General features: G+C 35.8%; 1 protein-coding gene across 5 annotated transcripts in view; it reads left to right on the plus strand.

Annotated features, from left to right (window-relative positions):
* PRORP (protein only RNase P catalytic subunit) overlaps positions 1-18,565 on the plus strand; it is a 132,470-nt gene that overhangs the window by 59,280 nt on the left and 54,625 nt on the right. The gene's annotated exons all lie outside the window — the stretch shown is intronic.

The raw sequence follows: 18,565 nt of genomic DNA on the forward strand, positions 1-18,565 counted from the left end.
GTAGTTATGTTAACATATATTTAAAAATATATATTAAGCAGCCCAAGGGAATGTGCTAATTGGAAAATATTTGCAACTGAAAGTAATTCTTTGGAATATCTAAACAATGAAACTGCCAGTTTTTCCCTTGCACATTTGAAGAAGTAGCCCAAATAAGTTAGTATTGGTATATATTCATATGCTTAAGATAAAAAGAAAACAAAACAACAAAACAGTGGAAGCTACACTTGGGCTATGAATCTTAAGAAATACTAGCAGCATTTAAGTTCTATTTCATTACAGTTTAGGTAGGACTAATAAGAGTTCTCAAACCTATAAATTTATTAAATGAAGGCTAGGTGGGAAATAAATCTACTCTTGACTCCTCATTTTAAAAATAGCTACACCTGCTTATAAAAGGGTGACCTAAGTATTTTGGGGCAATAGACCTTAGTAGATGCCTATCCAGTAATCATGTGTGCAGTTCACTGAAGAACACAAAACATGTTTTTTTCTTTTCTTCTAACTTTTCTTTTTTTATGCCATGATGACTCAGGGAAGTTGTATTGCCCTAGGTCAAGTAATTCCACACTAAGTTTACTTCCTTCCATTCAAGCGCGTTCTACCCACTCCAACCACTTGACACATGTAAGAGTTGTTTTGTCATGTGACTGCTTGGTAGTCTATTCCACTTAGAATTATTTTTCGTTAGTGAATCATCAACTGTGAGACAGGTTAAGTTTTAAGTGAGGTGATCATGGGAATAAGTAGAAATAGAAATGAAATCAGACAATGTTTCTATAATGACTTTGACCTCATATCCCTTTCTTTCTAAATATCCCAAAAAGGTATACTTTGCATAGTGTTTGAAACAAAATTTCCCCAATTGCTTTAGTCAAGTGACCGGTTATCTTAGATCAGCATTGTTAGGAACACACTGTTGCTAAGCTCTCGTATCTGTTTTTGCTCTGACAAAATATTAATGGCAAGTTTATTCTTCTATTGATGTGTCACTGATAATGTTTGTGTGATAGCTATTCTGGGGTGTGGTAAGACTGTCTTTGTGAATCATCATTGTGTGTACCTTGCTTCTATGACAGTGTTTTAAAACACATTCCTCAGCATTGTGGTAGGTAGAGGCTACCTCTGAGAAATATAATACCCTCTTTAACCAAACCTTACTTTAAATATTTGTTAACTCTGTAAATAGCAATTCCAGAGTGAATAGTAAATTTATTTAAACATGTTTTTGAAGCTATATAAATTATTCTATCTAATTATCTTATGTTGATGCCACTTTGTTAACCCTTAGTTTTATATTAAACATTTTCCCCTTTTAAAATAGTTTCTATTTCAGACTTTTTACTATTAAAAGGTCAAATATAATTAAGATCAGTTCAAATCTTAGGTTTTTTTGCAATGTTTCACTAGATTTTTTTTTTTTCCTGGATAGTATTAGGAAGGGTGTGTAGCTCCTTTGAGTATTACCCTCTTCCAAAGTGGATAGTCTTTAATTATAAATTATTTCTGCCTTGCTTTGCTCTATAAGAGATAACGGTGGTTGTAATAATGTATACAATGCAAACAATAAAGTAAACTTAAGATAAAGTTAAAATAAGAGCAAAAAGGGAAAATAAACTTTGGAAAAATAAGCGGTTGATGCACAAAGTGCATACCTGAGCTGTATTAATTTAACTATAAATTTTGTCAACAAACTCGAAGGTAAATATAATCACCAAAGAGAGGGGTTTATCCTTTTATCTGGCTGCACCTCTTTCATTAGCACCCCACACTCCCATTATAAGCATCTCTCAAAAGAGGTGGGATGAGGGGGGAGAGAGTGCTAAATAGCACAAAAAGTAGAGAAGTTAGAAAATACACCCAAATTTGGTATATCCTTCCAAAAAAGTTATTTTCATCATACATCCATTGATTTGCAGGATTCACTTAATTCACAAGTTTAAATGGAAAAAAATTATTCAGGGTAAAGTACCCTTAATCCTAATATTTAAATTAAATAGATTTTTTCCTTTGGGCCTCATGGTGTAGTGCCATATGGGCACTCTGAGTGCTTTTCACAACATTTTTATTATGACCAGGTGAATGGATTGTGTAAGTATCAGCAGTAAAGGACTCAGAGGAATAGTGTATGAGCTTGAGAAAGGCTCTAATGGTACTGAACAGGACTCAATAACTTAGTATAGCTGTTGCCCTCTCTGGTTTATTTGAAGGTGGGGTAACAAGGCTCATGCTTCTTGACCTCTTTAGAAAATGGGTAAGCTGATTTTTCACTTCAGATTCACATAAACCCACAACAGTACTAGACCTTGTTTTAAGTTTTGTAATTATCATTTCATTAGTTTTTAACAATCTGCTTAGAAAGCATTTATCCCTCAAATACCTCCTATGTAGTAATCACTCTAAGATTTGAAAAGCTACTCAGATAAGTTTGAGTATCAAAATTGCTTTAGATATTTGTTACGTAATTGTATCAAATACCAAACTCAACCTCATGTCATTTAATTTAATCAGTAGAGCATTTTTCACACTCAATATTGTTTAAGCTGTAAATGTCTAGAAATTCCTTGTACAGAATTAAGCTAAACTGAAACATCCCAGCTGTAATAGATCTCCCTCTCCAGAAAAAAATCTCCACATATTATGATGAATAACAGGAAAAACTCCTGAAAATTTTCTTATTTGTTTAGGAAAGAGATAATACACCAAGGGGTGTAACCTTGGGAGATATATGGAAACAGAAGTTTCTCATGTCAAATGATCCAAAATGACCCTATGAAATAGGGTATCAATCTTTTACCAAAATAAGAACTTAGAGTGAAAATTGCAAAGCCACATAGTTCCCATAGTTTTAAGAACATTTAAATAGACCAAATCCTTAATTTCCAATATTTTATCAGTTTAATTTCAATGTCCATTACCTGATTATCTCTCTGACATGTCATCAGAAAGAAGAATGACATATAGCAATCCTAATGTTTGGTTCTTTACTCTTTGGTTTCTACTTAAGACATAACTTAGAGGGACACTATGTTCAAGGTTGCCAGGCTGTGGGCATTAACCAGTGTTTAGGTTGGTTTTTCCTCATCCTGTACACTCACTCACTCACTCACTTTTAAACTGTCGAATCTTTAACCACAGGTTCTGTTCATGGCATTAACCTATTCATGGTTAACAATGACCATGGAGTTGAGAACCATAGTAGAACCATGCTAACATATTTTGAATTCTACATACTAAGATTTAGTGCGTTGTTTCATGTGATCTACACAATTCCCCATTTTACAATGGGGAAACTAAGGAATGCAAACATTTAGTTTATCACATTGCTAATAACCATTAGGGTCAGTATTCAGTCTAGGCGGTCATTCCACAGTTTGCACATCCTGACTCCTCTGTCCAAGATCCCATCCAGTATACCTCATTACATTTAATCAGCAGGTCTCATTAGTCTCCTCTTGACTGTATTAATTTTTTTAGATTTTACTTGCATTTGATGACCTTGACAGTTTTCAGGAATATTACTCAGGTATTATGTAAAATGTCACTGTTGGGATTTCTGTGGTGTTTTCCTTATGATTATAATGGGGTTGTATGTTTTGGGAAAGAAGATCATTCTCCTCATGTATTAGAAGTCTCACTGTTAATGTTAACTTTAATCACCTGACTGAGGAATTATTTGTCAGCTTTCTTCATGTGAAGTTATTCTTTTCTACCTTTGCATAGTATAAGTTTTGGAAGGAAATTGCCGTGTGCAGCCCACACTTAAAGAGGGACCAGTTATGTTCTACCTCATTGAGGCATAGTATTTACATAAATTATTTGAAATTATTCTTCATGGGGAATTTATTCTCCTTTATTTAATCACTTATTTATAACACTGTGGACTTAGGGATATTTTATACTTTGGATTATAATCTAGTATTACTTAATTTTGTTGCTCAATTATTCAGTCTTTGGCCACTGCTAACTTTTTTGTTTGACTCCTTTGTCCCTTTGACATACTTCTATCATTATGTGGCTTTTGAGCACTTCCTTAATTTTGGCATTACAAAACGCCTCATTTGTATAATGTTCTTTTTTTTTTTTAAAGATTTTCTTTATTTATATAAGTACTGGGTACAGTGAGAAGCATGGGAGGGTGACAGAATTCACCAGAGCCAGAGTGGAGAACAGAACAGGCAGACTGATGAAATACACTGCTGAGGGGAGCAGCGGGCGGCAGGAGAGGTCTGCGCACCATGTGGGACCCTTGCCAAGAGGCCGGGCATGGAACCGGCACTGCAGAGGCTGCAGGCAGCTTCACAGCCCAGTGCTCAACCACTGCGCCACTGCGGAGGCCTCTAATGTTCTTTTTTAAGAGCTAAAAATCATAGGATGTTTCCATTATCCTGAGGAATAATCTTTTGATTATTGAGTACAATAGAAAGTAAAGATTAGGTATTTTTTAAAGCTTCTAATTCATTTTTCATAATATAACTGGATACATAGTAATGCCATTTTACCCCATTTTTCACAATAATATTATCCAGTTACCCTTGACATTTTCCTTTCCAGGGTTAATCTTATGCCTGGGCTGCCTTTTTTGAAGGATCAGTTTGTATTTTGTATTTTCTTTTTCCATTTTTGTTTCCTTAGTGGTGGAGTAGGAAAGGTACAGGCAAAAGGAATGGAATGGAAATAATCAGTAATGTCTGTTTTGGGCAGCTCTCTTGTTACTGTGTCTCAAGTAATCAAAAACTTGTTGTTAACCTAACTAGGTACATTAGTACTTCCAAAAGGAATGGTTAGATAGAATGTTGATTTTTATTTGTGTAGTGTTAGAATTATTTTTAAAATGCCAGGTTTTATTTGTGTAGTGTTAGAATTATTTTTAAAATGTCAGGTTTTATAACCTGGCAAATAGTATAAGTTTATTTTAGTCAGTGGAAATAAAAAGAATTTAGTCCTTATTCTTTCTGTGGCTTGAAATGCTTTAGAGCTTGAGAAATTTTGGTTATTTAGCCTGAATTTTGTTTTGTTTTTGTTTGCATTAATTTTGTTAGTTAAGCTGTACCAGTGTTTTTCACTAATTTAGCTGACCTAGTAAAATTGGCACATCTGTCCAGGTAAGTTCATGTAAATGCAATAGTCACTTCAGCATTTAATGATTATTTGGGATTCTCTGATACTTGTTAAAATGTCTAAGACTTCTCTTTAATAAGTTTATAAATACAGACGAAACCACTTTTTATGTATTTCTCATAAAAAAGACATATAGTTGTTTAGGTGTGTTGCTGTAGAAGAAATATGTGGGAATCTTTTTCTCTGTTTCTTTGTTCTGCTGCTTTTTCACGCTGGTGGGGAAGAGTGTGAATGAGCAAAAGTCACCAAGGAGGACACCAAGGTACGAGTTTGTTTAACTGCATAGAAATTAATGCCATTTTACTGAAAGAATTTGGCAGAGGTTTGGAGGGGAAATCATGAATCTGGCTTTAGATGTGTTGAATTGATGCCTTTGGAGTATCCAGAGGGAAGTACATAATAGGTAGTTGTGTATATAGGCCTGGAGTACAGAAGAGGGATCGGGAAGAGAATAGCAATTTTTCACTTAAATGTTAAAAATAGTCAATGAAAATGTATGGAATAAGAATGGAGAAGTTCTGGGGTGGAACTTAGGGAACTCTTGTATAAAAGAGGATAAGCATGCAATAGAGATGGAGTGGCTGCAGAGGTCTTACGTAAACTAGAAGAGTATATGACTAGCTGCCAGGGGAGGAGTGTTTCAAAAGTGAGGCAGGGGTTAATAGTCAGATATTGAAGAGCCATCATGGGGAATGAGGATCAGGAAATATGTTTGGATATTATGAATAGGAGATCATTGATTACCATAGAATAAAATATGGAGGTGGAGGGAAGACCAGCAGCCAGACTGGAGTGAGTTAGGGGTGTGTAGCAAATACACACTCATGTGTGTCTCTGCTAATCACACAGAACACTTCACACCTCATTTCTGTCTCCATATGTGTAGGTTTTACACATTTTAGGCAATTCTCTGCAATACCAGTTGGGTGTCCAACAGTTGCCTTCAATTCTGACACTGACTGGAGTTAATGCAGACTCCACTGGTTAAGAGCTTGGTCCCACAATCTCCCCATGCCCCTCAGATGAAGTTGCAAGTCACAGGTTGTCACCTGTACTTCTGACTGACCAGCTTTAAATCAAAGGTTTCCATTACCCTTCCTCCGGTTTGATTATTTGCTGAATGGCTCACAGAACTCAGAGAACACTTTCAATTAATGGCTTATTTGTAACAAAAGGATATGACAAAGGATACAAATGAGCAGCCAAATGAAGAGATATATGGGGCAAGGTCCAGAAGGGTCCTGAGTGCAGAGCTTTTATCTCTGTGAAGTTGGGCTGCTCTACCCTCCCAACATAGAGATGTGTTCACCAACCCAGCAGTTCATTGAATCCCTACTTTTATTTTTATGGAGACTTCATCTCATAGGCATAATCTATCATTAACTTGGTTTCCAGCCCCTCTCTCCTTCCTGGAGGACTGGAAAGTACCAAGCTTCTAATCATGGCTTGGTTTTTCTGGTAACCAGCCCCCATTCTGTAGCTATTCAGGAACCCATCAAGAATTACCTCATTAGGGCCTCCCTGTTGGCCCAAGGGCTTAAGCACTGCACTATGAAGCAATCCGCAGCCTCTGCAGCATGAATTCGATCCCCAGCCGGCCAGGGAGCAACCCATATGGCACAGCAGACCTCTCCTCGCCTGCTGCTCCCCTCAGCAGTGTACTTCGGTCAGTCTGTTCTGTTACCCTCTCTGTCTCTGGTGAATGCTCTCACCCCCCACATCTCTGCCCTGTACCCCAGCTCTTATATGCATAAATAAATAAATCTTAAAAAAAAAATCACCTCATTAGAACAAAAGACATTCCTATCATCCAGGAAATTCCAAGGGATTTAGGAGCTCCGTGCCAGGGACTGAGGAGCAGAAGTACGTGCACACATACATACACACACATGCCATTAATTTCACCAGGAGTAAATGAGATGGAGACAATGAAGTGGGAAGGATAGAAACAGGGCAGTATCTGGGAGGGAGTGAGGTGGGTAGTCAAATGAAAGAGGATCCAGGTGAGGGGTTGGAGTTAAATATGTAAGAGAAAAGGAGTAAGCGAGTTTAGAGTATCTGAGAAGGTGGAGAGCCATAGCATCCAAAGCATAGGTAGAAGAATTAGCCTCAAACAGGCAATATGGAAGGAAGGAGAACACAATGTATGCAGATATTTTCCAAAAGAAGATATATTATTTGACTCTGGATCTTTTTTACAGACCGTTTTGAAGGTCATATTAGTTCTTCAGAATATAATTGGGAAAATACTGCCTTAAATACTGCATAACTTTTCTGGTCTAAGTCATCAATTCATTTGTTATAAGAAGCCATAATGGATATGCAAAATTAATTTTTTTAGTGCTTTTTAAAATAAATTAACTTTAGATAGTAAAATGCTTTGTGTTTTGTTAAGCTTAATCTACAAAAGCAAAGAAATTGTGTTTCAAAGTAGATTTGCCGTTACACAGTTTTGCTTGATCTTGCCACTAACAACATCCAGGTGTTAGCAGAAAGTTGTCCCTTTGATAGAATTTTTGTTTTCCTTGCTTTTTCAGTTTGGCAAAAAGAAAAATATCTGCATTGAAACTCAAGCAAGAACATCCTAATCTTATTTATTGAATTGTATCATTAAATTTGGAACCACTGAATAGGTACATTTTGTAGTTACCTTGCGCTTGTGTCTCACAAATGGTGTCTGTTATCTCTTTAATCTGACAACCACAAAAGACTTCCTATGAAAAACAGTTTATATTTTTAGGTAATATTTTGTTCTACTTACCTTTCTCCTTTTCAGCTTTTTTTCTTCTACTTTAAATCTTTGCTGTAGGTGATGTGTCACATGATCGTGTTACTGGAAAGTAATGGGAGAAGATATGCAAAAGAGAAAAAAATTTTTTCCTCTGAAAAAGAAATGGGTCAATGAGACCACACGATCTCATGTTTAATGTTGTGTGCTCGATTAGACATATGGTGAGGCTCCTTTGCTCTAGTCACAAAATTACCTCTTAAAAATAGTGATCAACTTATTAATAAATTACCTCTTAAAAATAGTGTTCAACTTATTAATAAATCACAGTCTAATTGCATTATGATTTTAATACATTTTTGAGAGCTATTGCTGTGGTACAAAGATACTACATTATTTAGTCTCTCCTCTGACTATGGCTACATTGATTAGAATCTTCTAATCGTTTATTCACCAAATATTTTTTGAGGGCCTCCTTGTTTTAAGGCTCTGTGCTGGGTATATCAAAAGTACAAAGGTGAAAATAGAGTCTCTATCCTCAAGGATTTTGTAGTCTCTTAGGGAAATTGAGAGACTGTAAAAATAAGAAAAAAAAGATAAAGTTCTTCAATAGAAGAATAAGACCAAATGTTCATTGTACCAGTAACTCTGTTTTCAGAAATTACAAGTATTATTGCTTACATTTTTTAGTTCAAAAGGTTTCTGTCCACTTGCTCAGAAATACTAAGCATTTGTGGTATTTCCAGTTAATTTATCCACAATGACCCAGCATTTTTTCTTAGTTTTTGCTAACATTTATTACGAATTTCATATGTGCCAGGAACTGTTTTGAGTTCCTTACCTTCACTGTCTCATTTAATCTTCATAACGTCTTTTGAGATATTATTTACAATTTAAAGATATAGAAACTAAGGATTAGAAAAGTCAAGAAATTTGCCCAAGGTAAATTTACAGCTAACAAATATTTCAAAATTAGGGTTCAAACCCAGACTTTCTGACATTAAAGCCTTAGCTTAATGACACTTTGTTATATTCTCTTTCTATGGACTTTGCCAACTTTTTACACAGCTTTTGTTTTAACAGAGAAAAGCAGCTTTAGAAGTGCAAGGAAAGTCACTGGTGGTGGTTTTTGTTTGCTTGTTTGATTTATATAGATACCGACATGACCTTAAAATAGAAAATATTGTCTACCAGTTAATCCTGTTTTGTGGCACTCTACAGAAAGTTTCTTTAGTATGGCCAATTTCTTCTTGACCTTCAGGGCTTAGCTTGAGAGTACTCCTCAGAAAGCCTTCCCATCCCCATACCCCAACCCCGCTAAAATCATCACACTTAGGGTTCTCTCCCATCTGGGAACTTGACCCGCTGTGTGCTCTCCCAGCTGCTTGCTCTCATTTCTGTCCTAACACTGGTCACACATAGTTGCACTTACATAAATTCCTTGATAGCTGGAACTGTTCCCCTGTTTTAGGAATCTGAATATGCAGCCAATGTCTGATGTGGTAGGTATAGAAAAAAAGTGTTAAATGAATATTTGACTCGGAGTGTATTTTGTCTTGCAGAAAGTTTGTCACCCTCTTTAATTTGTGTTTTTGCTACATAAGCTTCTGCATAGTTGCACTAGTGGTACTTACAATGAACAGTGTTTATGTTTTGGTTCTTCAGTCTTTTGGGTGAATGGTGCTATTTCATATCCCTGAAGCCTCGAGGTTCTTAGATGGGAGAGGAGTGAGGGGATGCTGCTAGTTAATTCTGAGTTTTCCTGGGCCTCAGTTGTCTTCTTTTTTTTTTTTTTTAAGATTTATTTACTTATTTATGCAGGCACTGGGTACAGTCAGAAGCGCGGGAGGGTGAGAGAATTCACCAGAGCCAGAGTGGGGAGCAGAGCAGGCAGAAGGACCGAAGTACACTGCTGAGGGGAGCAGCGGGCGGCATGAGAGGTCTGCACGCCATGTGAGACCCTCGCCCGGGGCATTGAACCGGTGCTGCAGAGGCTGCGGGCAGCTTCGCAACCCAGTGCTCAACCGCTGCGACAACGGGGAGGTCCAGTTGTCTTCTTTCTTAAGTGGGAATCCTAAGGTGTTTTTTTTTTGTTGTTGTTGCTGTTCCTGAGATCATGGAACTAGATTGTTCCTCCAGATCTACTCCATTTCCATTTTACGATGTAAAATTTATATTAATTATTTCTTAGTGTTCTAAGTGCTCCCTTAGAAAGCTGATTAGAAGTTTTCTGCTCTATAGAGATTATACATTTACAATTTAGCAGTGTTGATATTCTGATGCATGAACTTATTGCAATCAGTGTGGTGATTTTAACCTGTACAATTTCCTATTATTAGGATTATTAATAACACATGGAGACCTGTCTTTGCAATTTCTTCAGGAACTGTGTTTCTTTTTGTTTTCACTTTCAGACCATTGATTTAAGGATGCAAGAATGTTTTGGGCACGTGCATACATTTATATCAATGCATGAGATAAATGCTGAAAATGTTTTTCTAGGCTCTTTAACTCTCTGTTTTCAAAAGAAAGTTCTTGAATATAAAGTAAAAAGACATTATAATTCTACTTTATTAAAAGCCTTATCACTTTCTGAATGTAAAAATCGAACAATAACAATTAAGAACTATATAAGTCAGGAAAAAAAGTATCTTCTTCAATATCACTACAAATACGTTAGTGCAATAGTTTATTGCCCTGTCTCTACCAATAAAGAACCTGCAAAATATACAACATTTAGCAATGGAGGGTATCTGCAATAAGCCTCCTGATCCCTAGTTTAACCCATACTCTACTATCCCGTGGTAATGTAACCTTCTTGATTCAACATTTTATTATGAAAAATTTAAAAAACACACTGAAGTTTAAAGAATTTTGTAGCAAACATCTATACACCCATCTCCTTGAGTCTACCATTACACTTTACTATATTTGCATTCCTCAGGTGTCTGTTTTTCTGTCTCCATTGTTTGATTCATCTGTGGCTTTTTTTTTTTTAATGCATTACAGGGTTGCAGATATCTATATCTATCCCTATTCTCTTTTCATTTTGGCCAAAATGAGCTCAAGTGTGCTGGTGCACCCACTTCTGCCTGACTCATGCAGGGCTTAACCCATTATCACTTTTTAGTCCAGTGTTGTTAGTCTATTAGTGCTGCTGTCTGTATCTCATTAGTCCAGCACTGGCTTATTACAGTGTTAGTCAACCTGTGCTCAGTGATTTTCACAAAGTAGACATTCTGGAGTGCTATTCTAGATCAGCCACTGTCCATTAGAAATATAGTATTATTTTATGGGGACTACAATGGTGTAAGAAAAAAATTAATTAAAAAATATAATATTGTTTTCAAGCTTCTAGTAGCCATAATAAGTTAAAAAAAATAGGTGTAGGAACTAAATTTTATTTAACTCAACATATCCAAATGGTATCATGCAACATATACTATTTTATAAATCATTAATTAAATATTTTACATCCTATATAAATAGTAATTTTGATAAAAATCCAGTACATCTCATTTCAAAATAGTCAGATTTTAAGTGCTCCGTAGTAATGTGGATAGCGCAGTTACAGACCTTCAAACTTAAGTAAACTCATAAATTTCCTAAATATACTGACTTAGCAGTCAAATTTCCTAATGAATGCAAAAGAAATAATGATATTGTCACAGCAGTCTCTAATTATACCCCTTCATGTTGAGATCATTTTTATTTTTTAAAGACTTTTTTTTTCTGTAATCATTTCTCTTGATTTCTTGCCTCTGTATTCAGCATTGAATTATATTCCTATTGAATTTCATTACTTTTCTGTTTTTATGTTCTATCATTTTATGTTCTGTTTTTATTAGAGTACTCTCTAAAACATAAAATTATAATTTCAGTAATAAAGATAGAAAATGCATGCTCATGTTAAAATAAAATTTTAATAATTTAAAAAGCATAGGATTATAACAATTAAAAATTAATTAATGCTGAAATTGTTCTATATCCCTAGTGTGGTGTTGATTAAAACTCGCAGAACTGTGTATGTATACACACATTCACAAATGGAAAAAGAAATTAATTAGTTGTGATAAATTGAAGTTTTTACTTTATTTGACTGAAAGAAACACCTTTAAATAACTAGAGACATTTTCTATTAAATGTAAATTGAGTCCATCCAGGAAATGAGTCAGGAAAAGTGAAAAATGATATAAAATATATCCGATTTCATACTGGGGTTTTTTTTTTTTTCTTTTTTTTTTTGTAGTTATGAGTCTTGACTAGCCCCAGGAGAAGACTTAGACTGGGAAATAAGCAGGAGTGGCAAAAATAGCTAATATTCTGATAGTGGCAGAATTTTACAGGAAGAAGCCCATGATAAGTATCAGTTATCTTGAAAATCATACCTGTGACTACCTAGAAATACCTGAAATGTTGCCTGATTTAGATACTGGATAAATAAATTAATTTAGATATCTGGAAATGATGGTATGTCTGCTGAACTAGGAATAAAGCAAAAACAATCTACTTCTCCTAGTTTTCTTTAGTAAACATATTTCATAAACATACTACATCCTATTATCTGCTTTTGATTGGTGTATTTCTTCCAGGAAATGAGAGAGGAAAAATCATGAGTGATACAAAATATATCAGATTTCACATTGTTTTTATTTTTATTTTGTGGCTATGAGTTTTGACTAGCCCATGGAGAAGACTTAGACTGGGAAGTAAGGCTTCCAGTAAGTTAAATTTTTAACTTCCAGTTTAACTGAAGGCTTCATGCCTGTGTCATGTTGCATCATAACAACGATATGTATGTGTGTGTGTGTGTGTGTGTGTGTAGGACTGGTTTGGATGCCACAGTGGAACTGATGAGCACTTTTCTAGTGGTTATATAACACTATAAGGATTATTTTAAAGATTTTCCTCTAATACTTGTTTTGTCCTCACATGATAGCATCACCTTGTTCATTTATTTGTTTTTGTTTACTATTAATCCCTCTTCCCCCAAAAATGTAAGCTCCATGAAAGCAGGGACCTTGCCTCTTCTTCACTGCTATATTTCCAGCATCTAAAACTGTTACTTACAGATAATGGCTGCTCAGTAAATATTTGCCAAAAGCATGAATGCTTATCTTTGCATGCTTAATAATAGACAGACAACCATCACCAAGAATGCGTGTCATATCTCTAATTCATCTGCTCATTATACTTTAAAGGATATTAATGCTGCTCATTAAAAAAACAGGCATTCTGGGCCTCCCCGGTGGTGCAGCGGTTGAGCGCTGGGTTGCGAAGCTGCCCGCGGCCTCTGCGGCACCAGTTCGATCCCTGGCTGCTCCCCGGCCACCAGAGGAGGGTCCCACATGGCGCGCAGACCTCTCCTGCCGCCCGCTGCTCCCCTCAGCAGTGTGCTTCGGTCCTTCTGCCTGTTCTGCATCCTGCTCTGACTCTGGTGAATTCTCTCACCCTCCTGCGCTTCTGACTGTACCCAGTGTATGTATAAACAAAACAAATAAAGAAATAAATAAAGAAATAAAATGCCTCTATAAAAAAAAAAAAGGAAAAAACCAAAACAAAACAGGCATTCTTCTTTGCTTAATGCTTATCAAAGTGTCAATGGGAGGTAGAAAGGATATGGGCATGGTGTTTTGGTGGAGGGGGAAGAAAATAAAAGGCAGATGATAATAATACATTAAAAAAAGAAGAAACCATGTCATCCTATAGAATGTCCCACATTCTGAATTTGTCTGTTTCCTTGTATTGTAATTTCACTTAAAAAAGTAATTTTTTTGTCAGTCATCCTTCAAATAAGAGGAAAACATGAAGAATATTCTTTTATTTTCTTTTTTTAATAATAAATTTTATTTTTATATTCCCCATACAATTGCAATCCCCTTATTTTGACCCCAATCCCTCCCCTCCCGCCCCCTACCCCCCATAGAGTGTCTCTGGTTCATAGTTTTTTGTTGATTTTGATTTTCACTTTCTTATAGTTATTCATTTTCCTGGTCCCTTATTTAGGTTTTCTAGATTCCTGCTATGTGTGAGACCATCCGGTATTTTTCTTTTTCTTTCTGGCTTATTTCGCTGAGCATGATCCCCAAACATGAAGAATATTCTTTCAAGGAATACTCTGTCAGGGAAGCAAGAGTACTAACTAGATCTAAGAGTACAAGAATGATAAAAGTTAATATATATATATAATTTAATATTTTGGGAAAAGAGTTATTTATGCACTATTTCTTTTTGTGACTAGCCAGTCACAAATCAGTCTAAATTATTATTAAAATGTAGGATTATGCTCCAGAATAATGTCCTAAATTCAATTATATGGTAAGATTTTCTCAGGAGTTTCTCAAACTAACATTAAGGCTACTCCCATTAAGATTTTGTTTTCTATAATCTAACAGAATGATTTTACTTTCTCGCCTTCTGTTGCTTCTTTTTAGAAGATATTAATAGACATGTAGCAGTTGTGACATTTATAAATTCTTATTCAGAGTTGTATCATACAGCAGGGAAGAATGGACATTTTTTCTAAAACAAAGCTTTCAAATGACTTGGTGCCTAGAGTGCTTTTTTAATATAGTATAGCCCTTTATATAGTTTTAGTCTTTAAAATATTTATTGAATAGAGAATGGAAAGAACAGAAAAAGATAAGCTCTAGTTAGCATCAGATACAGAGCTCAAAATGTCAATGGGAGATAGACAGGACATGGCATGGGTGTTTTGTTTCCAGCTCTGCTGCCATCGCCCCCTGTGATTTTGATGGTCTCTTTTGTACCCCAGCTTTCCTTATTTATATGAAACCAGGCTTAATAATCTGTAACAATTCTTTTTACCTCTAAAAACAGTGATTCAGCAGGCTCCCCGTGTAAGTACAGTGTGTTTCTTCCAAAAGAGGGTGCTGTGGTATTTCTCGGTACTTTAACATTGTCTTGAAAGAAACTGAACAAAGTGTTAGACTCTAGCTTAATTTTGTGTCTTCAGACTCCCAATCTTTGAGAAATAGTTTCTGAGTCCATACATTTATTTGAATGAGGTCATATAAGCCAATCCTTGATGTAGACACTTCTTAAAGTTTTTGATTTTTAGAAAATCCTGCCAATAAAGTTTCAAAGAAAAAAATAAAGTACACACATAATCTCACCATTTAGTGTTAAAATTTTGGTATATTTCTATTTTTTTTATCTCATTCAATTTTTTGGCCATAGAATGTATACACACACAGAGGCACATAGAGTACTCACTTTTTGTCTCCTCCCATCTGTTGATATTTTCACCATAGAGTGAAAAGTGTTTTGGAAACCATCATTTTAAATGATTACATAGCCACTTTCCTATTAGTCTATATTTAAGTTGTTCCCAGTTTTTTTTTTTTTTTTTTTTAAGATTTATTTTATTTATTTATTTATTTATACAAGCACTGGGTACAGTCAGAAGCGGGGGAGGGTGAGAGAATTCACCAGAGCCAGAGCGGGGAGCAGAGCAGGCAGAAGGACCGAAGTACACTGCTGAGGGGAGCAGCGGGCGGCAGGAGAGGTCTGCGCGCCATGTGGGACCCTCCTCCGGTGGCCGGGGAGCAGCCGGGGATCGAACCGGCGCTGCAGAGGCTGCGGGCAGCTTCACAACCCAGCGCTCAACCGCTGCGCCATCGGGGAAGCCCTGTTCCCAGTTTTTAATATGAAAGATAATGTGAAGACTATCTTGTCTGTAAATCTTATACATAATATGTTCAAATTTCTGAGTTAAAAGTTTGAACCATTTTAAAGTTCTTGATACAGTTAGTCAAATTGCTTTCCTGAAATGTAGCTATTCTGACCATATGTATATGGAGTCATGCAATAATGTGGTCTTTTGTGTCTGGTTCTTTCACTTAGTATAATGTTTTCAAATTCAGCCTTATTTTCCCATGTATCAGTGCTTTATTTCTTTTTCTCCAAGTAATATTTCATTGTATGTAAATGACACATTTTATTTATCCATCCATCAGTTGGGTTCTTCTACTTTTTAGGTATTATGGATAAATACTACTATGAAGATTGTGTGCAGATTTTGTTTGGATCTGTATTTTTGTTTCTCTTTGTTATATACTTAAAAGTGCAAATTGTTGAAGCTTTTGCGCAACTGCCAGATTGTTTTCCAAAGTGGCCATACTATTTTACATTCCCACCAGCAGTGTATGAGGCTTTCAATTTCTCCATATTTTCACTCACGCTTATTGTTTGCCTTTTTAGTATAGCTATCTTGGTGGGTGTGAGGGTAGTAGTATCTCATTTTGTGGTTTTGATTTGCATTTCCTTGCTGGCTAATGATGTCACTTATCTCTTAATACGCTTATGAGGCATTTATATATCTTCTTTGAAGAAAGGACATTCTGATGCTTTGCCCATTTTTAAATTGAGGCTAATTGTATCATTGAATTCTGAGTTCTTTATATTTTTTGGATACTAAACCTCTGTCAGATATATGATTTGCCAAAAAATTTCCCATTCTTTACTTCTTTATACTTTCTTGATGGTGTCTATTCTGGAACACAAGTTTTTAATGTTGGTGATGTTCAGTTAAGAAACCATTGCCTCTGTGACCAATCCACAGTCACAGAGATTTACATCTTTTTTTCTTCGAGTTTTATAGTGTTAATGCTTACATTTAAATATTTAATCTGTTTGAGTTGATTTGTTTATATGGTATGAAGTTTGGATCCCACTTCATCCTTTAACATACAGATATCCAGTTGTCTGATACGATTTGTTAAAAAGGTTATTCTTTTTCCCATTGAATTATCTTGGCACCTTGTTAAAAATCAGTTGATTATAAACATGAAGGTTTATTTCTGACCTTTCACTTCTATTCCATTAATCTATATATTATCCTTGTGCCAGTACCAGTCTTTTATTAAAGTAATATTACAGTATAACATTATATAACAGAATGGTTACATTAGTCCTAAAATAAATTTATAAATACTTTACAATATTTGTGTCACAAATATTAGGTCTAAACAACCTAATCTCCCATCTCAAAGAAGAAAAAGAACAACAAAAAAAACAAAATTCAGTAGAAGAAAGGAAATAATAAAAAGCAGAAATAAATGAAATAGAAAAAAAAATCCAAAAGATAAATGAAACCAAAAGCTGGTTCTTAAAAAAAATAAACAAAATAGACAAACCTTTAGCCAAGCTCACAAAGAAAAAACAGAAGAAAGCGTCTCCCTGATGGTGCAGGGGCTGAAGTTTCAGTGCTATCAAGCTACCACCAGCCACTGCAGCCTGAGTTTGGTCCCTGGCCAGGGAGCTAACCCACATGGCACAGCAGACCTCTCCTGTTTGCCCCCTGTTCCCTTGCAGCAGTGTATTTCAGTACAACTGCCTGTTCTGCTCCCCACTCTGTCTCTGGTGAATCCTCTCCCCCACCCCACTTGGCCTACATCCCAATTCTTATATGCATAAATAAGTAAAAACAGGAGAAAACCCAAATACGTAGGCTCATAAATGAAAGAGGAGGAATTATGACACAGCAGAAATCCAAAGAATAATCAGAGATGACTATGAACATTTATTTATATGCAAACAAGTTCAATAATCAGTTTTAAATCCTTGTTGCTGCTGCTGCTGCTGCTGCTCCTGCTGCTGCTTCTTCCTCTTCCTCTTCCTTTTCCTCCTGCTCCTACTCTTCTTCCTCCTCTTCCTCCTCATCCTCTTCTTCCTCTTCTTTTTTTTACAAACCTCACCAGAGTATCTTGCAATAATTTGCTGAATTTACATAGTGTCTGAAGATCTTTCTATGCATGAATATGTCACTGGGTATTCCAGTTGGCAGCTGTAGCTTCAAATTCCTTCCATCTAGCTTCCTTTAGAAAAGTATGGATTCCCCCTTTTTCCATTTTAAATTCTGAGAAAGACCTTCATTTGCCTTTCCTTTTCTGTATTCACTGTTCTTATTTCCCTAAGTCAGGAACTGTAAAAGAGTGACTATTCTCATCAGCCAGCTTCATACCTAAGTGTTTCTTCTTTTTCTTTGCTATTCATAAATTTTTCTTATCCTTTACCCCTTTCATTTTCCCCCCCCTGACTCTTCCTTTGAACTATAACTTTCCTGGTTCTGCTTTAACTAGGAGTGTTGGGATCAGATAGAATAGTCAAAATACTCTTAACCTTGGCACCGTTGACTTTTTAGATCAGATAATTCTTCAGTGTGAAATTGTGTAGTTTATTATAGGATATTTAGCAGGATCCCTGGCTTCTACCCACTTGGGCACAGGTAGCATTCTCTTCCCTGATTCCCCAGTTTTGAGAACCAAATATGTCTCTAGATATTGCCAGATGTTGCACAGGTGAAATCATCCTCCATTAAAAATCTCTGGAATTAACAAAGACAAAGCAACTGTTCTAGTTCCTATTCCCCTTTCTAGAACCAGATAAAGTTCTTCCTTTCTGCCCACTAGATGTACGGCTTCATGCCATTTAGAAGCATCCTTCATGTTATCCATAGCATTTATTTTGGCATTGTGTGCTACCGCCATCATTCATTAATTTGAGTGACCTTAAATCTCTCTGATTACTTTATCTATAAAGGAGGATAAAGGCCTACTTACTGGATTCTAGAAAATTAAATAAAAGAATGCATTTTAAATGTTGATCACATCATAAATGCTCAATTAATAGTTGATGTTATATTTACCGTCACCACCACTCCATTGCTCACCTCTATTGAACCGACTCTGAGGT

Source organism: Talpa occidentalis, unplaced genomic scaffold, assembly GCF_014898055.3.
Source record: "Talpa occidentalis isolate TD23 unplaced genomic scaffold, MPIMG_talOcc4v2.1 talOcc4.11, whole genome shotgun sequence".
In the NCBI taxonomy this organism is placed as follows: Eukaryota; Metazoa; Chordata; class Mammalia; order Eulipotyphla; family Talpidae; genus Talpa; species Talpa occidentalis.